This window comes from Cryptomeria japonica, chromosome 6 (genome assembly GCF_030272615.1).
Source record: "Cryptomeria japonica chromosome 6, Sugi_1.0, whole genome shotgun sequence".
Classification (NCBI taxonomy): domain Eukaryota; kingdom Viridiplantae; phylum Streptophyta; class Pinopsida; order Cupressales; family Cupressaceae; genus Cryptomeria; species Cryptomeria japonica.
The window spans coordinates 139334692-139359077 of NC_081410.1; positions in this window are offsets into that span (position 1 = coordinate 139334692).

Genomic DNA, 24386 nt, shown 5'->3' on the forward strand with positions numbered 1-24386 from the left:
TCTGATCAATTGTAGATTCTAGTTTTTTGTGCACGCATGGATTTGCAAAGACAACTAAAACAACAGAGGAAGGTTAGATATGATTCATGTCAGATTTACCAATTGTATTCAGGGGTAAATTAAGCGTAAATAACATAATTAGATTATCAGAGTGAATCACCAACTCTAATCTAATCAAATTACTCCTAAATTATATTGAAATAACATCAAATCAATTGTACAATGAAAGTAAATATAATTTAAACTCCCTCAATTGATGTGATGAAGCTTCCATTTCTCTTCTCTATTATTGTTGATGTAGGTGGCTCTCAGGTATTGCACTTGATTTGTTGCATAAGATGGACAATAACTTTGAAGACTGTGATTCTAGATTTTGTGATTCTCTAGCTTGAAATGAGAAAATGAGGTTGAATTTATAGATTTTCAACACAAAAGAGGTGAGAATTTGAACTCAAGTGTTGATTGATAGACAACTGAAATTGATTGATCTTTTAACTCATTATATTGAGGAGTCAACTGAAAAGATTGGAGAGTGAACTCAATTGATTGACCAGTAGACTCAATAGACTAGTCAATTGACTTAGTTGATGAATCAGATGACTTAATTGATGGATTAGAAGACTGAAATGATTGATTGGTCATAAAAAGATGATTTTGAGTGAAAATGAGAGTTTGATGAGTTAACTGAGTTAAATAATTAGATAACTGATTTGATCAATCAGTTTTGATTTTAGCATGTGCTGTAGGATTTTGAAATTGAATTTGGACTTTCGAATGTTGAAATGCACATGAAATTAACTGAAATTCATATTTGGTGAAATATGAATTTGGAAGAAATGAAATTAATCGGAATTAAGTGAAATTCGAATTTGAGGAAAATGACATTAAATTACATGGAATTAATTGGAATTACAATTTGGGAATTGGAAGAATTAAATTAATTAATTAAATAATTTAAATGGAATTTTTAATCATACGAAATTGAATTAACTAAATAATAAAGATTATTTAACTAAGGAGAATGTTGCAATTAATTAAATAATTGATATTTAATTAATAATTGAGATAGGGTTAATTGATTAAATGATGAAATGATAGAAATTTGATAATTAGAAATGTTAAGTGTTCTGATCAGAAGAAATATTTAATTTAATCAAATAATAAAAGAATTACTTAATTAGATAGACGAATAATTAGTGTAGAATTAATGAGATATTTTTAGGTGTCTGGGGGGGTGAATCAGTGTCTAACCGGTTGAATGAATTTTTAAACTTATTTATAACTTTGCAACCCAAAATAGTGTACCGGTAAACAAGAATTAATGCAGTAAACACAAATAACAGAGACAACATAGAAAAACATCATAACACAAGATATTTTAATGAGGAAACCCAGTGTGGGAAAAACGTCGATGGGAGTTGTGACCCACAATATTTACTCACTGGACAATGAATAAATACTACTTACAATAGGGGCCTACATGCAGGGAGGCCAACAGCCTAGAGCTCACTACTCAATGAAGAGTCTCACTAACTACAAAATGGATAATTAAATCCAATACAATGTACTGCTCAAAACAACATCTCTAATGCTAGGTTCAGTACCGGTTTAAGCTTAGATAGATACCTTAACCAAAAACCTTCACTGCCACTAAACAATTATCTTCTACCATACATATCATATCAAAATGATCTATAAGATCTCATACATATATGAGTCTTTTACAATATACCAAGTTGGCTTACAAAAGATAATTATATTACAATATACAAAAGTTCATCCCATGTCAGCCTGAGTGCCGATAGGATTTGATGCCGATGTAATCTAAATGCCGGTGTAAGTGCATGTCGGTGTCGGTGTCTATTGATGCATGTAGAAACCTATTTCCAATTGGTTTCCAGTTGGTTGCCATCAATGACAACATCAACTATTCTCATTAGAGTGTAGAATGCCAATAATCTTCCCCTTTGGCATTGATGGAAATACTCATGAGAAAATTCAAAACTTTTATCCCAAAACTGAAATCCAAAAGGATATGCTCCCCCTGAGCAACTGATCTCCTCTAAACATGCATTTTTCTCTCCACTACTCCCCCTTTGACATCAATGATAGAGGATGTCGTAAATAATCAAAGAGTACAAAAATGCTACCTCAAGTTTTGTAACCGGTTGGTTACTATCTAAAAAATGTCCGCCAAAAATAGATTCAAACTCTGGATAAACTTGTTGTTGTTTGTTAGAGTTGCCTCAGTTTGCTGGATCATACTAGTTAGATAATGCATTTGTTGTTAGAATTCCCACAGATACTGAGAGGGGGGGGGGGGGGGTGAATCTGTCATGCCCAGACTTTTGGGTACAAACAAATTTTTTTTCTTTTTAAACACATCCTAATGAGACTATTTTGCTAAAAAGATCCGAATAACAAGTTTAGTCTTAACTATGTTTTGAACTAATCTAATAACTAAATCAATTTGGTGAAAAATATTTTAAATTTAAAAGCGGGATATTGTTTCTCCAAAAGAGTTATTATTATCTCTTCAATTAATAAATAAATAACTCATTTAAACAAAGGCTCAAAATTAAATTGACAAGAGATATAAATAATTCTCCAATAGCCTTTTTATTTGCTAGGAAATAAATTAATGAGTCCTAACACTTAGATTATTAAAATCTATTATGCAAAATTAAAATTAATTAAAATGTGCCTAACAAACTCAATTAAAGGGCCATCATGACTTACAAACATCATTATAAATCCCTAAAGGTTAATCTCCCAAAGAGTCTAAAATTTAAGGCATCATATTTAAATGATTATATATACATATGAAATATGAACATAAATTAATAAATCTAAGATTAGATATTATATGTCCATATATATATATATATATATATATATATATATATATATATATATATATATATATATATATATATATATATATATATATATATATATATATATAACACATATCATTAAGTTTAAGGGATGGGGAAAACCCGATTCAAATTTTGAATGGGAATTTCCCCCTTTTTCTTTCATTTCTTTCAAAAAGAATCTAAAAGGTCTCTATGCTAACCTTAACCCGAATTGGGTTAGGGTTGCATATATATTTTTGGTGTAGCAACCCTAATCTTATACCCTTTTTTTTATCATCTTATTATTATTTTTTTTGTAGTGTTGTGTGTGTGTGTGACTGTGTAGGTCAAAGGAGGCGGCGTATTACCATGGGCCGTGAAAGACGCTTGTGCAAGGCCAAGGGTTTTAATGGTGGAGCCGCAGGTTTTATGCACGGGGGGGCGATGGAGGAGTTCTCACAAGGGCTCCACGCAGGGATGGCCGCAACCATGACTACGGGTCATGGCCCACAGTGGCAGCCTTGGCCGCCACAAGGGGTCGCGGCCCGTAGCTCGATTGCCGCCGCCACTGTGAGGCACCACCCATTGGGGAAGGCCGAAGCCTCCCCGTCAATGGGTTGCAACCCACAGGAGCGGCTACGCCCGCTGCTGGGAGTCACCGCCCACAGCTAGGGTCGGCCACCTTGCGGTGTGGCGCTAGGGGTTTCCAAAATGAAGTTTATTTATTAAAAAAAAAAAAAAGGCAAAACATATATTTAATATATATATATATATATTTAATATATATATATTTAATATTTATATATATATATATATATTCATATATATATATATATACATTTCTTTCTGAGGATGTAATGATTCAAAGGGATCAGATTCATAGGCTGAGTCTATTTTTAAAAATAAAAAAAATGTAGACTCTCATATATATATATATATATATATATATATATATATACACTAAGCATTCTGTTTATATATATATATTTTATTTCTTTATAACATGCAAAAAATAATAAATTATTACCAACATGATAATAGATGCAATATTTTCATTTTCTATTATGTTAATATTTAGTCTTTAAATGCTGTCCTTATATACTTTTTTTTTTTTTTATGCAAATCAAAAACTAATTATTTCCTTAGCATAATAAACCTAGCTTAATGGGAAATACTACATTGTTTCATTGCTTAAAGCATTTTGTATATTTCTTTTCTTTTTATAAACACTAACAGCAAGCTCTAATGTGTTTCTTTCATTTACTAAGTCTAGATGCTAACTTAAGAAGTAGGCTATGAACTTTAAATTTATTTTCTGTAGTAAACAAAGGAGGAAATGATAGAATTAATTAAGCTACAACAACATTAATAAAACTAAAATATCATTTAAAACCCTTTTTTTTTTTCCAAGTTAAATACAACATAGTGTTCATATTAAAGGAAATGTAACTATGTATGCATTTTGGAACTAAACTAATATGACTAAGAGATCATTCTCAACTTAATAGCTCACATGTTATGCTAATTTAATTATCTACACTATTTTCATTATGCATAGCAGAAAGAATAGACTTTTATTTTTCCATTAATAAGAATGCAACAAATATTTTATTTCAACAACTATAGGAACTTAATCCATAAATAACACTTTCTTTTTTTTTGCAAAAATAACTTAATAGGAAAATACATTTCTTTTAAAAGCATATAGAATACAAGGTAGTCAATATTACAAAAGGGCGTGATACCCAACTAGTCTCTCATTTCCATTAAATGAGAACTTGAAATAAAAATGAATGCACTTCCTCTATTTTTTTTGAAATAAATACAACATATAACTTTCCTTTTTGCATTGCTGCCATTAAAATACAATATTCCCTTCCCCAAACTTTTCTGCAAGTCAAATAAAAACTAGCAACTCCTAGCTTTCTTTTTTTTCATTTCTTTTTTCTTCCCAAACATCCTGCAAATTAACATAAGGCTTGACCATGGAGTGCTCACCTCCCAGCCTAGGCTTACTAGAAGCCACCCCCGAGCTTGGAGAACCAAGCACTAGACCGGTTACACACATACAAACACAACAAGCAAGGGATAAACACACAACTAACACTTTCCCAACCAAGGCTACACTTCACCACAAATTGTGATGATTTTCCAAGGGTGGAAGTGGACCAAGTACCATTGGGGAGACTGCAAGCATGGAACATCACAAGTCACCTCATGGCAACTAAATACAATATAAGTCCATACCCCACATCCGTATGCCCCCCCAAAGGCATACAAACCATACCTTCTCTCCTTATGACCCCCAAATGCATAAACAAGGCTACGCAGCAAGGGTCACAAAAAAAACACCCTTGAGATCACTCTCATAATGAGAGCCTCTCACCCAAGGCTGTTAAACTCCTTCCACCCCAAGACCATCCTACTCTCCTAAGAGTAGGAGGCTTTGGATACTTTCAATACAAGAAAATGCATATAAGAAATGAAGGGAAATGTCACATATTCTTTCACAAAGTAAAAATACAAATAAACAACTCTTTCATACAAGCATTTCTTCAAATATACATATGCAACATAACAAAAGAGAGTAAGAACCAAGCTTCAATCTGCCCAAAGGTTTTACTAGATCTAGTTGAGGATGAGCAGCCCAAATCCACACAATCTTTTCTCCAAGACTTAGCCAAAAATTTTATCCTACAACTATTCTTCTCAAAATTGCATAATCTCCAACAATGGAGAGTGGGTGATTAACTCACTAAGTCCCTAATCCTTGCCTAAGAAGACCTCTCTCACTCTTCCCAACCCCTTGGATAGAGTAAGAGTTCCCATTGGTTGGTCTTCCCAACCTCTTACATGTTGCTAAAACTGGAAAGAGAAAAGGTAAGAGAGGATGGGGAAGAGAGTCTAACATCAAAAAAGAAGGTTGTCTATCCTAGGAGGAACCTTCTAAGTTGAATTTTCGCTTACCTTGGAAAAACCACTTTTTGAGGTGACTAAACAGTCACATGGGAGTAGTCACATGTTTAAAAATACCCCTAACCCATAGGTATACCCTTTGGACCTTCGGAAAAGCCCTAAAACTAACCCTAGGAGTCCATTTGACCCCTTAGAAACCCAACTAAAGTTAACCTACGGGTCAAACTTGAGTTGATCACTCCCAAGGCTCCCTTCCCAAGGCAAATTTGGGACCACACTCAAAATTTTGGAATGGGCTTTGGTAGAAACAAACTCCCTCCAAGAGACAAGTAAAAATCAATGACACTAATCAACACGTGTCAAGTGACACAATAAAATACACTATAAAATTATAGATGGAATTTGTCTCTTGTTGGATTTACACAAGTTAATAAATTCAATTCAACACACATGCAACATTTACTTTCACAAATAAAAAAGGATACAAACGGGGTGTTGTCTCTCCAAATAGACAACCCCTGGCTTTACAAACGTACATAGGTCTAGGTTTGGTTCTCCATAATATTTCCATGGTCACATGGATAATTTTCCTGCGCATTTCAATTTACACATTAGTAATTCCAAATAACCACATATATTATTAAACACATGAATTTGAATACACATCAAACACTCTGCATACAATTGACATTAATAAAACAATATCTTATATATCCCAATTACTCCACATAAGCAATTATCATAATCCTCATAATTTTGATCCATTCATAATATATGCATCGTATTTCTATCATCATAATAAAGTTCTGCAAATCCAATAATGACATACATCATCTCCAAGTCATCCTATTCTAGAATCATATAAAGTTTCATATCCATAATGCATAAAAATGAAGCATCAATATACATCAATGTTATCCAAATCATGGAATCATATAAGTTCAAAATCCATAATGCAATAAAATAAAGCAACCATAATAGTCTCAACATGAAAATAATAGAAATGCTAGGATGAGTCGGGGTAGGGCCTCACACCCTCCCCCTCTAGGCATGAACTTCCTCCTGGAGTTCATGAAAAAGGTGAGGGTACTGTGATCTCATACATGTTGCATCCTCACATGAAACTGTAATCTCATCATAGCAATCCCATTGGACCCTAACCTGGTCCAGCTCTCGACCTCAAAGGGCCAGCGTCTGGTGTGCCAAAATGCGAATGGGCTCCAGAGCTAGTTGCCCATCTGACTCCACCTGCAAGGCATCCCAATCTAGAATATGAGACTCATCATATATATATTTCCTCAAAACTAAAACATGAAACACATCGTGGATGTGCGACAGGCTAGGTGGAAATGCTAAACAATAGGCAATTGGTCCTATCCTCTCAATGATCTCAAATGGTCCTACAAATTGAGGTGCGAGCTTAGAACCTTTTCCATAATGGATTGGACTCTTATGCGGTCGCACTCTCAAGAAGACTCTTTCTCCAACCAAGTAGCTATGATCTATCCTCTTCGCATCTGCATGCTTCTTCTGTCTATCATGTGCCTCTCTAAGCCATTGTCTAATCAAATCCATCTGCTATTCCATATCCCAAACTATCTCAGGACCAATAGAAACTCTGTCCTCTATGCAGTCCCAACTCAACGATGTCCTACAAGGTCTGCCATATAATGCCTGATAGGGTGGCATCCCCAAAGATGTGTGATGCTCATTGTTATAGGCAAACTCCACTAAGGGAAGGTACTCTTCCCATCTGGTCTGGTGATCCATGACGTACATGCAAAGCATATCCTCTAACACTTGATTAAACCTCTCTGTCTATCCATCCATTTCTAGATGATAGGCTATACTGAAATTGAGCTTGGTGCCCATAGCTACCTATAATGCCTTCCAAAAGGATGAAGTGAAGAGGGAATCCATATCGGAAATAATCTTTCTTGGAACGCCATGAAGTCTGGCAATGTCTCGCAAGAACACCTATGCTACTACTAGTGCTGTGAAGGTAGTTCGAACTAGTGAAAAGTGGGCCACTTTGGTCAACTTGTCAACTGTCACCAAGATGGCATCATGGTAATGAGATGACATGGGAAGACCAATGACGAAATCCATGGATATAGTATCCCACTTCCACTCTGGTATAGCATGAGACTGGAGTAATCCACCTGGATGGTGGTGCTCTACCTTGACTCTCTGACACTCAAGGCATCGGGCTACTAGCTCAGCAATAAGTTGTCGCATTCCTGGCCAATGATATAATTGTCTCAAATCAGCATGCATCTTCTTAACTCCAGGATGTGCTGCATAAGGAGCTCTATGAGCCTCCGTGATAATGAAGTCTCGCAATCCCCCGAAAGAAGGTACATAGATGCGCCCTCTATGGCATAATAGTCCATCGGACTCTAAGGAATAATCCACATATTTCCCTTCTAGAGTTTCCTGAGATCGTATAACCTAGCAAACCTCTAAATACCATCCATCCTCTAGCAACTGTTGCAATATACGATCTCTCAAATCCGTGCCCATAGATATGGTGTATACCTCATGATGTCTCCTACTCAAAGCATCTGCAACTACGCTTTCTTTCCCTTTGATGTAGTGGATGTCAAAATCATACTTGCATAAGAACTCCATCCATCTCCTCTGACGTGCATTAAGATTCGACTGAGTGAATATGTACTGAAGGCTCTGATGGTCTGAATGAAGCTCAAAATGATGACCCAAAAGGAAGTGTCTCCACCTAACAAGTGCATGCACTACTGCTACAAGCTCAAGGTCATGGATAGGGTAATTAAGCTCGTGAGTCTTAAGTTTCATAGACTCAAAAGGTATAGCCCTACCATCCTGCATAAGGATTGCTCCTAAACCCTCTAGGGAAGCATCTATGCAGACCATGAAGTTTGCTGAGGGATCTGGCACTACAAGGATAGGTGCACTAGTAAGTGCCCTCTTAAGTTCCTGAAAGGCCTTCTCGCACTTCTCTGTCCACTCAAATCTCTTCCCTTTATGCTGAAGAGAAGTAATAGGATGTGCAACTCTAGAGAATCCCTCAACAAAATGTCAATAATAACCTGCTAAGCCCATGAAGCTCCTGACCTCTGTCACACTGGTTGGCACTGGCCAATCCATAATAGCTCTTATCTTTGATGGGTCAACTGAGATCCCATCACTAGATATAACATGCCCAAGGTACTTGACCTCTATTCTAAAGAAGGCACACTTCAACAAACTTCCATACAACTGATTATCCCTCAAACACTGCAAAACCTGCCTCAAGTGCTCCTCATGCTCCTTCTCATTCTGTGAATAAATCAATATGTCGTCAAGGAACACTATCACAAAATAGTCAAGGAAAGTGCAGAATACCCCATTCATGAGGCTCATGAAAATAGCTGGGGCATTCGTAAGACCGAATGGGACCATGGTGAACTCATAGTGGCCATATCTAGTGCGAAATGCGGTCTTGTGGATATCGCTATCCACTATTCTCAACTGATGGTACCCTGACTTCAAATCAATTTTGGAAAATACTTTGGCACCTGAAGTTGGTCAAATAAATCATCGATCTTGGGCAAAGGATATCAGTTCTTGATGGTTACTTTGTTCAACTGATAGTAATCTATGCATAATCGGAGAGATCCGTCCTTCATCTTTATGAAGATGACTGGTGCACCTCAAGGAGATACACTAGGATGAATGTGGCCCTTCTCTAGGAGTTCCTCAAGCTGCATCTTGAGCTCATTAAGCTCATTTGTGGTCATCCTATATGGTGCTCTCAAAACTGGCTCAGCTCCTGGTACAAGGTATATATGAAAGTCAATCTCTCTACGGGGCGACATACCAGGTAACTCTGAAGGAAACACGTCTGAAAATCCCTTAAGGATAGGATGGTCGTCAATAGAGGGTTCCTTTCTATCCTCTTCCTCCCTATCACTGATGGTGATGGAAAATAATTAGCATCCCTTTCGCATGCTTTGCTTAAGCTGCATTGCGGAAATCATATGAAGAGACACGGGCCTCTGAATCCTAGTGATTACTATGGGAGAACCATGATCATCCTCACACTCAATCTTTTTCAAGTGACAATCCATCTTGGCTCTGTGGGTATAAAGCCAATCCATGCCAAGTATGATGCCATATGATCTGAGTGGTGTAACTCTAAGGTCTACTAAGGTGGTGGTATTGCCAATCTAAAGGTGACATTCCCTAACCTCTAACTCCATTGACACTCTAGCCCCTGAAGCTAACTCCACTTCCCAACTGACCTCTTGTCTAATTGCCACTAGCCCGCAACGCTCTACAACCAATGGAGATATAAAGGAGTCAGTAGCTCCTAAATCAAATAATATAGATACATTGCTACCTCTGATCATACCTATAGCCTCAATAATCATGGTCTGATGCTCTGCCTGGTGGTTGTCAACCACTGCGAAGACCCTATGGGACTTACCCATATCCCCAACTGTCGGCTCTGATGCTGCCATCCTTTGATTGCCTGCCATCTAACCTTGAGGGCACTCTCTCACCATGTACCCCATGGCTCCACATGTGAAGCAAGTGCCACGTGCCTGAAACTGCACGCCCTGAGGCCTAGAGAAAGACTGTCCCCCTATCCTGCTAGAACCATTGTACCCACCCCTGGAGGACTGTTGAGTCCTTACCGAAGGTGTGTAAGGAACCTGAGATCATTGATCTTGCCTCTGACCCTAAGAATGCCACTACTTGGGCTTTATGCCCTGCTAACTCTGTGGAGGCCTCTGCCTCTAGTTTTGTTGTGACTACTATGGAGGAGGGGGTTTGGAGAACCTCGATGTGTGTTTGTTGTTACCATTCCAATGGGGTTTCTAAAATCTATATGTCTAAGGTATAGGGTTTCGATTCTAGGACCGATCTCTCATGTCCTGAGGTTTGACTTGAATCTCCTCTGCTATCAAGGTCTTCTCCACGGCAACCCGAAGGCTCCCTGAAGCAGACATCCTCACCGGTCTTGCTATGTCGGCATTCAGCCCTCTGATAAATCAGTTGACGAGAATCTTCTTGTCTTTCAAGTAGTCCACATACGACAAGAGCTTGAAAAACTTGCTCTCGTACTGGGTCACTAAAAGACCCTTCTGTTGGAGGTCATGGAACTCATCCACCCTACACTATCTGCAATGCTCTGATAAGTACCTCTCCCTGAATCTCTCTGTGAAAATCTCCCATGTGAGAGTATCTGCCACTAAGCCACACTTATAATGCTCCCGTCTCCACCATGTGGAGGTCGTTCCTCCTAATAGGTGGACTGCTACATGTGCCTTTAGATTGCTCTCATAGGAGTGCAATGCAAAGCACCTATCTAGGCTCAAAAGCCAAGCCTCAATTTCTACCCTGTCAGTAGATCCCCCAAAAGATGGTGGCTGGAGGTGCATAACCTCTCTGATTAGATCCTCTGGATCCCGACGTGATCTCTCATAATACACTGGTGCTGCCATTAGAGGTGGTCCTTGTAGGTGAATAGACTCGAGCTCATGCCCAGTCTAACTCTCTACGGGATTAGGAGGTGGACTCCTACTCCATTCCCTATATGTCAATCTATGGCTCCTTGAGTATTGGTTTTCAACATGATGATCCACTGCTAGAAGCCTATCCTGGACTATTCCAACCAGGTTTTGTAGAGCTAACAAGAAGTTTTGATTCAAGTCAACCAGTCATTCGGGAGGAGTCCCTGGGTTCTCTTCTGGAACCAATTCCTCCCTATCGACCTCTTCACGTGCCATGCGTTCACGCCTAGGACCTCTACCACGTTTGTGAGCTTGTCGTGTAGTTGGAGGCATCCTTATGAGAAAATAAAATAAAATGAAATAAATAAATAATTTTTCAGAGAAAAATTTAATTTATTTAAAATTAACTATAATAAAAATAAATATAATTTAATTAATTAGATAATTAAAGCGAAACGTAATGGAGAAAGGTTCCTAGTGTTGGAAACCCTGCTCTGATACCAAAATGTCATGCCCAGACTTTTGGACACAAACGGATTTTTTTTTTTTAAACACATCCTAATGAGACTATTTTGCTAAAAAGATCCGAATAACAAGTTTAGTCTTAACTATGTTTTGAGCTAATCTAATAACTAAATCAATTTGGTGAAAAATATTTTAAATTTAAAAGCAGGATATTGTTTCTCCAAAAGAGTTATTATTATCTCTTCAATTAATAAATAAATAACTCATTTAAACAAAGGCTCAAAATTAAATTGACAAGAGATATAAATAATTCTCCAATAGCCTTTTTATTTGCTAGGAAATAAATTAATGAGTCCTAACACTTAGATTATTAAAACCTCTTATGCAAAATTAACATTAATTAAAATGTGCCTAACAAACTCGATTAAAGGGCCATCATGACTTACCAACGTCATTATAAATCCCTAAAGGTTAATCTCCCAAAGAGTCTAAAATTTAAGGCATCATATTTTTAATGCTAATTGTTAATTTTTAATGTTAATTTTTAATGTTAATTGTTAATTTTTAATGTTATTTTTTAATGTTAATTGTTAATTTTTAATGTTAATTTTTATTGTTAATTTTTAATGTTAATTTTTAATTGTTAATTTTTAATGTTAATTGTTAATTTTTAATGTTAATTTTTAATTTTTAATGTTAATTTTTAATGTTAATTGTTAATTTTTAATGTTAATTTTTAATGTTAATTTTTAATTTTTAATGTTAATTTTTAATGTTAATTTTTAATGTTAATTGTTAATTTTTAATGCTAATTTTTAATGTTGAATCTAAAAGGTCTCTATGCTAACCCTAACCCGAATTGGGTTAGAGTTGAATATATATTTTTGGTGTAGCAACCCTAATCTTATACCCTTTTTTTTTATCATCTTATTATTATTTTTTTGTAGTGTTGTGTGTGTGTGTGACTATGTAGGTCAAAGGAGGCGACGTATTACCATGGGCTGAGAAAGACGCTTGTGTAGGGCTGAGGGTTTTAATGGCGGAGCCGCGGGTTTTATGCACGGGGGGGAAGGGGGGCAATGGAGGAGTTCTCACAGGGGCTCCCCGTAGGGATGGCCGCAATCGTGAATGCAGGTCACGACCCACAGTGGCGGCCTTGGCTACCGCTAGGAGTCACGGCCCGTAGCTCGGCTGTCGTTGCCACTGCGAGGCGCCGCCCACCGGGGAAGGCCGAAGCCTCCCTGTGTGTGGGTTGCGGCCCACAAGAGTGGTTGCGGCCGCTACTGGGGGTCGCTGCCCACAGCTAGGGTTAGCCGCCTTGCGATGTGATGCCAGGGGTTTCCAACATGAAGTTTATTTATTTATTTATTTTTTAAAAAAAGACAAAACATATATTTAATATATATATATATATATGTATATATATATATATATGTATATATATATATATGTATATATATATATATACATTTCTGAGGATGTAATGATTCAAAGGGATCAGATTCACAGGCTGAGTCTATTTTTAAAAATAAAAAAAATGTAGACTCTCATATATATATATATATATATATATATATATACACACACTAAGCATTCTGTTTATATATATTTTTTATTTCTTTATAACATGCAGAAAATAATAAATTATTAGCAGCATGATAATAGATGCAATATTTTCATTTTCTTTTATGTTAATATTTAGTCTTTCAATTCTGTCCTTATATACTTTTTTTTTTTTTATGCAAATCAAAAACTAATTATTTCCTTAGCATAGTAAACCTAGCTTAATGGGAAATACTACATTGTTTCATTGCTTAAAGCATTCTGTATATATATATATATATATATATATATTTTATAAACACTAACAACAAGCTCTAATGTGTTTCTTTCATTTACTAAGTCTAGATGCTAACTTAAGAAGTAGGCTATTAACTTTAAATTTATTTTCTATAGTAAATAAAAGAGTAAATGATAGAATTAATTAAGCTACAACAACATTAATAAAACTAAAATATCATTTAAAAACCATTTTTTTTTTCCAAGTTAAATACAACATAGTGTTCATATTAAAGGAAATGTAACTATGTATGCATTTTGGAACTAAACTAATATGACTAAGAGATCATTATCAGCTTAATAACTTACATGTTATGCTAATTTAATTATCTACACTATTTTCATTATGCATAGCAGAAAGAATAGACTTTTATTTTTCCATTAATAAGAATGCAACAAATATTTTATTTCAACAACTATAGGAACTTAATCCATAAATAACACTTTCCTTTTTTTGGCAAAAATAACTTAATAGGAAAATACATTTCTTTTAAAAGCATATAGAATACAAGGTACTCAATATTACAAAAGGGTGTGATACCCAACTAGTCTCTCATTTCCATTAAATGAGGACTTGAAATAAAAATGAATGCACTTCCTCTATTTTTTTTGAAATAAATACAACATATAACTTTCCTTTTTACATTGCTGCCATTAAAATACAATATTCCCTTCCCCAAACTTTTCTGCAAGTCAAATAAAAACCAGCAACTCCTATCTTTCTTTTTTTCCTTTTCCTTTTTCTTCCCAAGCAACCTGCAAATTAACATAAGGCTTAATCATGGAGTGCTTACCTCCTAGCCTAGGCTTACTAGAAGCCACCCCCGAGCTTGGAGAACCAAGCACTAGACGGGTTACACACATACAAACACAACAAGCAAGGGATAAACACACAACTAACACTTTCCCAACCAAGGCTACACTTCACCACAAATTGTGATGATTTTCCAAGGGTTGAAGTGGACCAAGTACCATTGGGGAGACTACAAGCATGGAACATCACAAGCCACCTTATGGCAACCAAATACAACATAAGTCCATACCCCACATCTTTATGCCCCCCAAAGGCATACAAGCCATACCTTCTCTCCTTATGACCCCCAAATGCATAAACAAGGCTATGCAGCAAGGGTCACAAAAAAAACACCCTTGAGATCACTCTCATAATGAGAGCCTCTCACCCATGGCTGTCAAACTCCTTCCACCCCAAGACCATCCTACTCTCCCAAGAGTAGGAGGCCTTGGATACTCCCATTACAAGAAAATGCATAAAAGAAATGAAGGGAAATGTCACATATTCTTTCACAAAGTAAAAATACAAATAAACAACTCTTTCATACAAGCATTTCTTCAAACATACATATGCAACATAACAAAAGAGAGTAAGAACCAACCTTCAATCTGCCCAAAGGTTTTGCTAGATCTAGTTGAGGATGAGCACCCCAAATCCACACAATCGTTTCTCCAAGACTTAGCCAAAAATTCTATCCTACAACTATTCTTCTCAAAATTGCATAATCTTCAACAATGGAGAGTCGGTGATTAACTCACTAAGTCCCTAATCCTTGCCTAAGAAGACCTCTCTCACTCTTCCCAACCCCTTGGATAGAGTGAGAGTTCCCATTGGTTAGTCTTCCCAACCTCTTACATGTTGCTAAAACTGGAAAGAGAAAAGGTAAGAGAGGATGGGGAAGAGAGTCTGACATCAAAAAGGAAGGTTGTCTATCCTAGGAGGAACCTTCTAAGTTGAATTTTCTCTCACCTTGGAAAAACCACTTTTTGAGTTGACTATATCGTCACATGGGAGTAGTCACATGTTTAAAAATACCCCTAACCCATAGGTATACCCTTTGGACCTTCGGAAAAGCCCTAAAACTAACCCTAGGAGTCCATTTGAGCCATTAGAAACCCAATTGAAGTTAACCTACGGGTCAAACCTTAGTTGACCACTCCCAAGGCTCCCTACCCAAGGCAAATTTGGGACCACACTCAAAAGTTTGGAATGGGCTTTGGTAGAAACAAACTCCCTCCAAGAGACAAGTCAAAATCAATGACACTAATCAGCACATGTGTCAAGTGACACAATAAAATACATTACAAAATTACACATGGAATTTGTCTCTTGTTGGATTTACTCAAGTTAATAAATTCAATTCAACACACATGCAACATTTACTTTCACAAATAAAATAGGATACAAATGGGGTGTTGTCTCTCCAAATAGACAACCTTTGGCTTTACAAACGTACATAGGTCTAGGTTTGGTTCTCCATAATATTTCCATGGTCACATGGATAATTTTTCTACGCATCTCAATTTACACATTAGTAATTCCAAATAACCACATATATTATTAAACACATGAATTTGAATACACATCAAACACTCTGCATACAATTGACATTAATAAAACAATATCTCATATATCCCAATTACTCCACATAAGCAATTATCATAATCCTCATAATTTTGATCCATTCATAATATATGCTTCCTATTTCTATCATCATAATAAAGTCCTGCAAATCCAATAATGACATACATCATCTCAAAGTCATCCTATTCTAGAATCATATAAAGTTTCATATCCATAATGCAATTAAATGAAGCATCAATATACATCAATGTTATTCAAATTGTGGAATCATATAAGTTCAAAATCCATAATGCAATAAAATAAAGCATCCATAATAGTCTCAACATGAAAATAACAGAAATGCTAGGATGAGTTAGGGTAGGGCCTCATAGAATTAGTATCTAACTAGTTGGATGATTTTCTTAACTTAAAACATGTAGAACATATTAATACTGTAGACCGGTAAACAAAAAGTAATGCAATAAACAGAGATAACAACAACCACATGAAAAAAAACACCATAACACAGTAGTTTAATGAGGAAAACCGATGTGGAAAAAACCTCGGTGGGATTTGTGACCCACAATATTCACTTACTGGCCAATAAGAGAATATTACTGCTACAATAGGGGCCTGCACATGCAGGAAGGCCAAGTACCTAGAGCTCACTGCTCAATTACAAAAATGGGAAGTCTCACTGACTTACAAAATGGATTATATAAATCCAATGTCTTGTACTGCTTCAAAATAGCATCTACTATGCCAAATCTAGTACTAGTTTATAGCTCTGCTTCATACATAAACCCTTAACCTATAATTCGCATAATAGGTCTACATTATTTTTTCTTCTCAATACCTTTTTTCTTCCTCTATAATGAACTCTTATATATATGAGTCATTTTACAACTTGCCAAGTTGGCTTACAATGATTTTACAATAATTTAGAAACAAAATTCCTATCAGCCTTTGTGTTGGCATGCTTCCTTTCACTGCTGGTGCCAGTGGTCTGTGTGCCGGTGTAAATTCTGATCTTGCTAGTGCCGGTGGATTGCCTTGCCGGTGTTATAGGATTGTAAGGTTGCCATCAATGACAAAACCTTCAATCACCTACAATGTCTCATTGGAGTCATGTGCATTTTCCAACAATCTCCCCCTTTGGCATTGATGGCAACACTCATGAGAAAAATCCAAAAACTATCATCCAAAAAGAATCTGTCGGTATTGTCTTACCAAAAATGTGTACCAAAAGAATGTATACTCCCCGTGAGTTGATGAGTCATTTTACTATTTATTTCTCTCATTCCACTACTCCCCCTTTGGCATCAATGACAAAGGTTGTCAAAGTGTCAATTGAGTGTGGTTTCCAGCTTCATCCTTGTAACCAGTTGGTTACAATTTGAAAAAGATCTACCAAAACCAGATTCAAGCTCTCAATAAACTTTTTGTTATTTTTTATTGTGGCCTCTATCCTCTGAACTATACCGGTGAAGTGTTGCATTTTCTCTGCCGGTGTTTTCTGTCCTTGAATCAAGGCATCAGATATTTATTTCCTTAAGGAGGCAAGATAGTCCAATTTTGGACTAAGTCTCCATTTAAGATCTTTAGCCTTTCCTTTTATTCTTTCTTTGTCTCTTTCCAACTTTAATAGTTCTTCCTCAAAACCTATTATCTTCTACTCAAAAACTAATAATGAATCAGATGAATTAATGAAATTGTCAGCTAGTTGATTTATTTCTTCCTGTATCTTGCTAATTTTCTTGTCTATATCAACTATCAAAAAGTTAGTTTTACATGTATCCCTGTACAAAGTTTTGAATTCCTTCAATGTGCTGCATAGTTCTGGTAGAAGTGTGTCAAATTGCCTTGTACACTTCTTTATTTCTTCCTCAAAGAATTTTTGTTTTTCCTTCTCTAATCTCTCCTTGAATGCTTCCTCTTTTATTTGTTCAACTGTCACAGTGTTTTCAGTAATATACTTAGACAAAGTGTCAAGTTGACTCAAAGAATCTTTATTATCTACATTACATTTTGGTGCTATCATTTTCAAAATTGGAATGGTGTCATATATTGCCTTGTATGCTTGTGAGCTACAATCAGTTGTTTTCTTAATGGAATCCAAAAGAACTTCTGTTACATTATTTGATGAGCCAATAATCTATATTCCATCAGTGGGAGTAGTTTCCTTGCTTGTGATGACCTCCGGTAGGTCAGTTTGTGTTTTCATTTCTTTAAACAAAAGTTTGTCTTGCTCAGCTATTGTCAGTGACATTGTCTCTATATGAACCTGTTGCTATGATGGAGCCTTTTTCTCTATGTGATCCTGTTGCTTAATGTTGTCAACTGCCGGTTTGCCTTCTATACCATCAGTTACCGGTTTCTCATTAGCCATATCTTGTCTTCTCAGTTATATCCTTATCTACCACAATGTTGACCTTTTGAGTATCAATGTCCACTATGTATAATACTTCAGAGTTAGGATTTGTGTCCTCTTGTGATATGTCCATGCTCCCACGATCCGGTTGATTATCAGTAGTCACTACCAGTGGAGTATTCAGAGGTGGTGGGGATAAGTTATCTTTTATTTTTATGGTAGGTGGTCCACCAACCTTGCCTTTTCCCTTATCCTTATCCTTCTGATATACTTTGATGGGTTTAGGGTTTCTATATTCTTCCTGCTTTTCCTTCTCTACAAGGAATATGTCCCATGCATTGTCAGTTTCCTCTGCTACCTCATCTACTCTACCAACCATAAGTGCTACATGTCGGTGTGCAATTGAAAATACTAACCGGTTAGCCTCTGAGATCAGATCATCTATCTCTTTTGGTGAGTTGACAGGATAAACAACAAGTTGTTTTTCAATTTTCATTTTCTTATCAAGCTCTACAATAGCTTGCCTTCTAGCTTCAAGTCTTTTAAACAATTCTATTAGTAATTCATCTACAACTTGCATTAGAAATTTCTTGTAAATGTCCAAGTGTAGAATTACACTGTTTTCAACTTTCTCCTTGTCATCAACTCATAATGAATCATATAGTTTGTTGATTTTTTTCAACTGTCCATCCTCTATTATTTCATCTAGTAGTTTGTCAATTGGAGCAATGTTTTGTTGAGTCTTCTTCTTGGGTGTTGACTTCTTCTTCTTTGGAGTTATCTTCTTATCCGGGGGCCTTATTGCTTGTTGTTTCTGTTTGGTTCTTCTAGGAGAAGGTGTAGATACCGTTGAAGGTTCTCTTTTCCTCACAACTCTTTTAAATGCAGTTCGCATGTCACTTTTCGAAGAAGTTGCTACTAGTGAAAGGTGAGTTTCTAGCTGTAGTGTTTCTAACTCATCTTCAGTGATATTGGTTTGTTTAAGTACATCTTCTTTGATAGCCTTTTCTTGCCTAGATCCTCTTCTTACTATTGCTTCTACCTTCTTTACCCTTTTCTTTGATTGGATTTGACTTTCAATAGTTTCAGCACTGCCAAATACCTCTTCTTTAGGTTCCTTAGGTGCTTCTAGAAGGGCTTTTGCATATGTTTCAATTATGTGGTCATTAGTTTCATAACCCATTTCAGTAACCCAAATGGTTCTTGGGATAACTGCCTCCATCCAAATCTCATCCTTCCTAATAACAAAGCATATTTCATCCTTATACTTATTTACAATTGCTTGTGAAAGTCTGACTCTAGTATTCATCTGGGCCTTCAATGCCTGAAAGTACTCATTTATATTCTTTTCTCTATTTTCACCCATGTTATTTAGTAAATTAGACAATTGTTTGCCTACCGGTATATCAAAACCAAGATTCTTGTTACCGATATTGGGCACTTGTTTTGTTATGCGTAGCATTAAATAGACAAGTAGGTTTCCAAATCTAAATGTCCCCTTTTTGTCTTTCTTAATTTTTCCAAGATTATCAATAAGCTCATCTTTCAACCATTCACACACATCTATTTTTGCATTATCTTTGATTATATCATGGGCACTCTTTATGCATAGGCTAGAGACTGAGTTTAACCTATTTGCATGTTTGGTTTTGTAGCCTAAAATCATGCTAATGAATCTGACATTGATGTCGGTTACATCATTCACTCTTAAAGATCTCTTTTCAGATGTTGCACCTATTAGGTTGATCACTAGGTCATTTGAGACCTTCTTTGTCTTATTAGGCCTGTTAGCAGTGGAAGGTAACCCTATCATAGCCTTTACTACCTCTTTAGTAATTTTGTGAACTGAGTCTAACCAAAAGAATTCACCATGAACCCTTCTTAGAACTATCCTTATAACATCCTTAGGGAATTCCAGAATACTGAGGATTTCAGTGAATTCTAGGGTTTCAACTATTTTGTGTTCAGGTTTCACATTACCAAAATCATCACAAATTATATTCTTATACATGCTCTTGATTTCCTCATCACCTAATTCTTCTATGTGATAATGAATTTACATTCTAGGGTCTTCTGCAAAGACTACTCCTTTGGGAATTTGAGAAAATGCACCAACATTATCATCTTTCTTAGCTATTTGGGGAACTAAATGGAATACGGGTCTAGGGCATTTAATTACTTCGACTACAGTAGGGTTTGCTATGAATTTAGGAATAGATAAAGAAGCCATGGATATAAATACCTTTATCTGCCTTAAGGATGATTGCTTTATGAATTGCTTCACTTCTTTGCTTGAAATGCCTTTTCTCTAGAATTTTCACGCTCTTTGAATGTCTGAATGCTCGATGAAATGAAATTGGAGCCAAAACACTGATCTATAATGTTAATTTTGCCAACCACCACATTTAATGCTTGCCGGTTAAGTAATGACTTAACTTATCTACCGGTATAGAAGTAATTTCAACTTCTTACCATCAATCGAGGGAATTATAGCATGTTTCACATTTGATTACTAAACCCTCAAGGAAATTTTCTTCAGTTAGATGAAGATTCTTCTACCGGTGGAGTGTTACTCTATTCTACCGGTGGAATGTTACTTTGTTCTGCCGGTGGAGGAGTATTCCTATCAACATTTAGTTCTGATTTCTTGATCCATTATTTTGAGAATTCCTGCTTAACTTCTTCAACTTTTTCTTTACCTTTCAAACTAGGACCTTTGTTAGTTACCGGTGAGGACTTGCTTCTATAAAATTTTGCAATATGTCCAATCTTGTTACAAGCATAACAAGTCACATTATTTTTCTGAATAGCTTTTCCATATCCTATGCCAGTTTGTGTTCTACATTGATTAGATAAGTGTCCAAATCTTCCAAAAACATAACATCTCACATTCATTCTGCAATTTTTAGAATTATGACCAACTTTTGTTGCATTTTGAACATTGACCGGTGGGTGTATTGGTATTCTGATAATTTCTAGATCTACATTGATTTTCTCTATGACCATACTTGTTACAGTTAAAACATTTGCCATTAAATTTATAAGTAGTAGGTTGTCTTACCGGTTTGCCATGATCTTGTGTGTTTGTAGTACCAGAGCTTTCACCAGTTTCAAAGCCAAGACCATTAGTATCACCATTAGGTTTCTTATTCTTCAACAAGTCACCAAGTTCTTTTGAGCTTTTCTTGATTTTTTCTTTATGTTGATTTGCAGTAGCCAGTTCTCCTTCCAAGATACATTTTTGTCTCATGAGTTCATTTGAGTCATTCTGTGCATGCATCAGATCTGTCTTCAACATATCATTTTCATAACTAAGTCTTGTGTTTTCATTTGTAGCATCATTCAATCTTCTAGTCAAGTCTTCTTCAATCTTCTTCCTAAATTCAATTTCTTTACAAAAAACTCAGTCATATCCTACATCTCATTCTTTGTTGTCATGTTTTCTTGTTTCAACTTATTCATCAGATCACTAAGAGTTTCCTTTTCATCGTTCTCATTTTGTATCTTTTCACAAAGTTATATTCTCTTGTTTTTTGAAATGGTAAGATTTTCTTGAAGTGCTTGAATAATATCTTGTGTAGCTTTTAGATCATCTTCAAGTTTGATATTTTTCAATTTTTCTGCATCATAGTCTGAGAGAGCTGCTTGTAATTGCTTCATCAAGTTTTCCATCTCTACCGGTGTCAAGATCTTCCTCAAGTTGTTAGGCTTTTGAAAATAGAGGACCAGGCTCTAATACCAATTGTTAGGATTCCCACAAATACTGAGAGAGGGGGGTGAATCAATATGTAACCGATTGGATGATTTTCTTAACTTTAAACATGTAGAACATATTAATACTATAGACCAGTAAATAGAAAGTAATGCAATAAACATAGATAACAACAACCACATGAAAAATACACCATAACATAGTAGTTTAATAAGGAAACCTGGTGTGGGAAAAACCTTGGTGGGATTTGTGACCCACAATATTCACTTACTAGCCAATAAGAGAATATTACTGCTACAATAGGGGCCTACACATGTAGGAAGGCCAAGTGCCTAGAGCTCACTACTCAATTACAAAAATGGGAAGTCTCAGTGACTTACAAAATAGATTATATAAATCCAATGTCTTGTACTGCTTCAGAATAGAATCTACTATGCCAGATCTAATACCAATTTATAGCTCTGCTTCATACATAAACCCTTAACCTATAATTCGCATAATAGGTCTGCCTTATTTTTTCTTCTCAATACCTTTTTTCTTCCTCTATAATGAACTCTTATATATATGAGTCATTTTACAACTTGCCAAGTCAGCTTACAATGATTTACAATAATTAACAAAATAATTTACAAACAAAATTCCTATTGGCCTCTATGCTGATATGCTTCCTTTCACTGCCGGTGTTGGTGGTCTATGTGTTGGTGTAAAGTCTAATCTTGCTAGTGCTGGTGGATTGCCTTGTCAGTGTCATAGGATTGTAAGGTTGCCATCAATGACAAAACCTTCAATCACCTACAATGTCTCATTAGAGTGTGCATTTGCCAACATTTTTTGCTCCGATGATCGTTCTCCAGGAATTTATGCCTTAGTCAGTTCAGCTCTCTGAGTAATCAGACTATCTAACCTTAGACCAAGTTTATTCTTTAGTTCCCGGGCCTTCAGCCTTATCCTTGCCTTTTCTTTCTCAATTTTCTCCAACTTCTCTTAACAAACTGCCATTTTCTGCTAAAAAACTGAGATAAGTCCTGAAGAGCCTATCATATTATCTGCAATGTCATTAATCTCTTTTTGTGTCTTTTTAATCTCCTCATCAATGTCCTCTCTCAAATAGTGAGGTTTACATGTTTCTCTATATAACTCCTTATACTCCAAAATTGTAGAATTAAGTACCGGTAAAAGTGTGTCCAAGTGATTGGTACATTTATTTATAGTGTTCTCAAAGAATGTATTTTTCTCTTTGTCAACTCTCTCGTTAATGGTATCCTCATTCACCTTTTCCAGAGTTCTGACATTATCAACAATGAATTTGGACAATGTGTCCAATTTACCTAAAGAATCATTAATGTGATCTATCTTACAAGTAGGTGCAATCAACTTCAGGATAGGTAATGTGTTATCAATTGCCTTAAATGCTAATGCATTGCAATCTGTTATCCTCTTAATGGAATCCAATAGAAACTCTGTTATGTTAGTAGGTTTGAATTCACCTGTAGATGTGCTTGGTTCTGCTATGGGTTTCTTCTCAACAGATGTTTTTCCAATTACCTTCACTATATCTTCTTTATTTCCATCAGATGCTTCCACTTTACTTACATTTTCTTCTGGTGGATCTGTCTGTATATGTATCTCTACCTTTAATGGTTTCTCAATTTGATTAAGCACCTCTACAACTATTGGTTTCTCAGATTTAATATGAACCTCTACCTCAAATTGTTTCTCAATCTATACAATTGTTAGTTTCTCTAATTCTCATTTCCCTGTGTTAGTTGTCTTATCCTCTATAGGTTTCTCAGTTATCGGTTGCTCTGCTTGGGTTGGTATCTCAGTGTTATGAGAATCAATAGTTTGTGTTGGTATCTCAGTCTCCTAAGAGTGTACAGTGTGTGTTGGTTTCTCAGTGACCTTTACATTTTCAATGTCAGCTGTGTGTTCCTTATCTACAACAATATTTACATCTTGTGTATCTATATTTATTGTGAAAAGTATCTCAGACTCTAGGTTAGTATCATCATGAGTTATACCTTCAGTAGCCATATCTAGTGGATTAGCTGTATGTACCGGTGACATTGAAGTTAATGGAGGGGTGTCCTGAGCTGGTGGAGGGATGTTATATGTTACTTTTATAGTAGGTACACCACCTACTTTACCTTTTCCCTTATCTTTTTGATATACCTTGAATGTCTTTTCCACTTTTGTTCTATTTCTTTCCTCTTTCCTTTCCTTCTCAACAAAAAATATGTCCCATTTATCTGCAATTTCCTTAACACTTCTAGCCATCAGGCTTACTTGCCGATGTCCACTGACAAATACTAACCGGTTAGCTTCAGATATAAGCTCATCTATCTCTTCCTTTAGATGTACAGCCAAAAGTGCTTCAACTTTCAACTTCTTA